General features: G+C 33.3%; 1 long non-coding RNA gene across 1 annotated transcript in view; it reads left to right on the forward strand.

The window, feature by feature from the left end:
- Positions 1–4,660: 4,660 nt before the first annotated feature.
- Positions 4,661–5,000, forward strand: part of LOC125025084 — a 103,530-nt gene continuing 103,190 nt past the window's right edge. Inside the window, exon 1 of the long non-coding RNA XR_007114878.1 lies at positions 4,661–4,798. This is a non-coding gene — a long non-coding RNA (uncharacterized LOC125025084). The remainder of the gene's footprint in view (positions 4,799–5,000) is intronic.

Consider the following 5,000-nt stretch of genomic DNA (forward strand, 5'->3'; position numbering starts at 1 on the left):
GTTTACATTTGCAAATATATCTGAAATTGAGCATTTCTTTCTTTTTACACCAACGAAATAATTCCTTTCACAAATATTATTCGCAATTACATAAATATCTTCAGTTTGAGTATAGTTTTCTCTGTATAAAAATTAAGCATTTAGGTTCCATTTAACTATCAGGACACGTTAAGCACAAGCAGACAACATAATGATCAAGCAGACTAAATATTTTTTACCACGTGTTTATGTGTTGTCATGGCAACATTCCGTGACGTCACTAGTATTGTCATCACATGGCCATCAGAGGGCTAGGCTGGATAAGGCATTTCTTACGGGATAATGCTTTTAGTTTTAAGATCTTTGGTATAGACACATACATAAGTATATTTATGCACACATTCATACACACACACACACACACACACACACACACACACACATATATATATATATATATATATATATATATATATATATATATATATATATATATATATATATATATATATATATATATATATGTGTGTGTGTGTGTGTGAGGAGAAAGGGACACAGAGAGACACACAGACAGACAAACAGACAGACAGGCAGACAAACAGACAGACAGACAAACAGACAGACAGACTTACTGATTGACTGACATATAGGCAGTCAATCAGTCAGTCAGACAGACAGACAGAGCGATATACACACACAGACACACATAATGGAAAGTACACAGAGAAAACTAAATCCCAAACTTCGCTTGAGGTCCTCTCTCGCTATCTATCTTTCTCTTTGTTCCGGCCTTTTCTTGTTGGCTTGTTTTTTTCACATTGGCTTCTTGTTACCTTCTCTATCTGCTCTGTCAGTCTGCCTGAAGTTATTGTTTGTATTTATGTTATGCCAATAGAATTCAGATCATATGCATGGTTTCTTATGGTATAGTATAATGTTTGTCTGTCTGTTTAGTTGCCTGTCTGTCTGTTTGTCCGTATGTGTGTCTCTCTCTGTTCCTTTCTCTCCTCTCTCTCTCTCTCTCTCTCTCTCTCTCTCTCTCTCTCTCTCTCTCTCTCTCTCTCTCTCTCTCTCTCTCTCTCACTCTCTCTCTCTCTCTGTCTCTCTCTCTGTCTCGTTCTCTTTCTCCCTCTCCCTCCCTCCCCCCCCCCCCCTCTCTCTCTCTCTCTCTCTCTCTCTCTCTCTGTCTCGTTCTCTTTCTCCCTCTCCCTCCCTCCCTCTCTCTCTCTCTCTCTCTCTCTCTCTCTCTCTCTCTCTCTCTCTCTCTCTCTCTCTCTCTCTCTCTCTGTCTCGTTCTCTCCCTCACCCCCCCCCCCCCCCCCCCCCCTCTCTCTCTCTCTCTCTCTCTCTGTCTCGTTCTCTTTCTCCCTCTCCCTCCCTCTCTCTCTCTTTCTCTCTCTCTCTCTCTCTCTCTCTCTCTCTCTCTCTCTCTCTCTCTCTCTCTCTCTGTCTCGTTCTCTCCCTCCCTCCCTCCCCCCCTCTCTCTCTCTCTCTCTCTCTCTCTCTGTCTCGTTCTCTTTCTCCCTCTCCCTCCCTCTCTCTCTCTTTCTCTCTCTCTCTCTCTCTCTCTCTCTCTCTCTCTCTCTCTCTCTGTCTCGTTCTCTTTCTCCCTCATCCTCTTTCTCTTTTCCCTTGAAATATCTGCACGGTCTTCCATGCGATATTATCACCTCAAGTATATAAGAAATATACTTCTGTTGATGGGAGTTCAGTAACCTTGATATAATCTTAGGTTGTAAAAACGTGGCCAATTTTTCATGATAATTTTCGGGATCTTGCTACGAGTAATGGTAATGAATATGATGATGTGCCACATGATGGTGAAAACAATAAGTATAACTTTTAAAATGGTAAATATAATGATAATATAAAAAATAAGTAATATAATGCATATGATAAGAAAAATGAGGATGTTTTGGGATGATGATAATGGAGACATGATTATCTATGGTAATACTGATGATAATAATGCTAGAAATTATAATTTTGACAGTGATAATGGGTATGTTACTAAGAATTATAATAATAACATTGTTTATAATGATGAGTGATAATGGTAATAATGGCAATACTACTACCACTAGTGTTAATAATAATAATGATGACGATAATAACAGTAATAATAATAATAATAATAATAATACCGATAATAATATTCATAATAATAATGATAATAGTAATGATAACAATAATGATAATGATAAAAATACTAAAGATATTAAGAAACATAATGATATTAATAATGATAATGATAATATTATAAACAATAATGATAAAAAATAATGATAATGATGATACTCTTACTAATACTAGTGATAATACTATTACTAATATTAAAATAAAAACAACTACAACAATAGTAATAAAAATTATAAGAATATGTATTACTATTATTATTATGATAACAATGAAAACAATTACAGTAGTAACAATGTGAATAATAATATTGGTAATGATAATAATGGTAGCAATAAAGTAATGATAATGGTAATCATGATAATTCAAACAAAAATAATAAACTGATAATGTCAATAATAATAATAACGATAATGATAATAATATACGATAACGGTAATGATAATGATAATAATAATAATAATAATAATAATAACAATAATAATAATGATATAATAATAATAATAATAATAATAATAATAATGATAATAATAATAATAAAAATAATAATAGTAATAATGATTAGGATAATGATGGTAGTAATGATAACAATAATAGTAATGATAACGATGATGCTAATAATGATGATGACAATAATAATAATAATAAATGATGATAATAATAATAACAATAATAATGATAATAATAATTATGGTAATATTAATAACAGTAATGATAATAATAATGATAATAATGAGAGTAACTATAACAATAGTAACAATAACACTAATGACAATAATGATCCTAATACTGTTTCAGATACTAATACTTTTTTTAATACTAATAATACTGATGATGATGATGTTAATAATGCTGATGATAATAATGCCGATAAGAGCAATCACAACAACAACAGTAATTAATAGTTTATGCATAATATCAGTATTTGGTAATCTGCATCGGTTATTAATTGTCCATTCACGGCCTGGACAATACACGTAATCAAAATATCTGACGGTACATACATCAATCAATATCCTTTTACATACCGTGTGTCTCATTTTTTTCCCCAGTTGTTAATGGAACTTTTAATTAGTTAATTACCTAGATTAATTTCCTGCAACGTATGCATCAAATCAGTCGTTATTTATTTCTGTCTTTCTTTGTGTTCATTTCAATTAGTTTGATTTTTGATTTTGTTCCTGATTCTTTTTTTTCTTTCTTTTTTTTATCAGTTTATTTGTTTCTAACTTATATTTGGTGAATGGATAATATCTCATTTCTCATTTTTTCCTCTTTTTTTTCTTTATCGTTGTTATCCTTATTACTAGCGTAAGAAGTTGTTTTTATCGTTTTTTGTTTGGTCGATATAGATAACTACTTATCTATTCACTTGTGTGCCTATTCCTTCACTCATTAATTTGTTTATTTATCTCTTCATATCTAGTAGTCACAAATGAGAGGATCTCAAACGCACCATCTCTTGCAACTGCAGACTCAGTTGCAAGGGCTTCCACGCGGATAAAATTTTATCCTTAATCGCTGAAGTGCATTTGCAAGAAGGGATGGGGTACTAGGGATGGCGGGAAGTTGTTGATGGCTTTGCAACACGCTATCAACACTGATTCAATATGAGGCACACTAGCCAGCTAAAGTGATTATGCCTTGTGCCATCTGTGGACGCGAGTTGGAAAGCCAGCTGGGTGAGGAGACCCATTTCCTCGCTCTACTCGCTGTTTATCTCCCATTTTCTCTCTCTTTCACGTTTGCTTTATCTCTGTAGTAGTAACAAGAATGATAATGATAATTGTAATGATGATGATTAAGATGATGACTATAATCCTATTATTATTATCACCATTATTATCATCATTATCATTATCATTATTATTATTATTATTATTATTACTATTATTTTTATTATTATTATTGTCCTCATCAGCATTATTATTATTACTATTAGTTTTGTTATCACTATTGTTATTACTATTATGATTATTATCATTTTCATTATCTTTATCATTATTATCATTAATTTTATTATCTTTATTATCATTATCATTATTATCTTTGTTATCATTATTATCCTTTTACAATAATAATGATAATGATCATATTTATTACAGTTGTTGTTTTGTCATTATTTTTAATATAATTATTATTATTACTACTCTACTACTACCGCTAATAACAAAAATGACAGTAACATCTGAAGTATTAGTGATTATAATGATAATAATGACAACAGCATTAATAACAGTAATCACCATCTTCCCCACACGAATGAAAATAATAATGACAATGGGGATAGAATAAAAATGGGGGAAATACGTGTTTAATAATAATATAAAAAAAGGGGGGGGGGATCCTTAAATCTAGAGCAGGTGTGTGCGTAGGCAATTAAGGAGGGGGACGGGGGTGGGGGGGGAGGATTTCAGTGGAGGATGGGGGGTATGTTGGTGACCGGGGGGGGAGGGGGGGAGGGTCCTTGCGGGGTCTGAAGGCAAAGAGTGGATGCGAGTCGCCGCCAGCCGCCAGTGTGTGTGGGACACTTGTGCGGGGAAGGTGTGTCTCTTGTCGACTCCTCTCGCGTGGCGGCACAGAGAAAGAGAGAGTAAGAGAGAGTAAGAGAGAGAGAGAGAGAGAGAGAGAGAGTATGTGAGTTGCAAGTTTATCGTATTGGAGTTGGATCAACGGGAATAAGGTCAGTGTTTTTTTTTGTTGTTAATGATTTCTGTGCTGGTAATAAACACAGCTAAATACTCTTGGGTATGTTAATTGTTCCCATTCATCTGACTTGTTAGTATTACTTGAACCTCGCTTATGTTTGTTATCAGTTTTTTTAATGAATCTTAATCTAATTAGTGGCATCTAAATCTTACATAATATAGATTTAAATTCGCGCG

Source organism: Penaeus chinensis, chromosome 4 (assembly GCF_019202785.1).
Source record: "Penaeus chinensis breed Huanghai No. 1 chromosome 4, ASM1920278v2, whole genome shotgun sequence".
Classification (NCBI taxonomy): domain Eukaryota; kingdom Metazoa; phylum Arthropoda; class Malacostraca; order Decapoda; family Penaeidae; genus Penaeus; species Penaeus chinensis.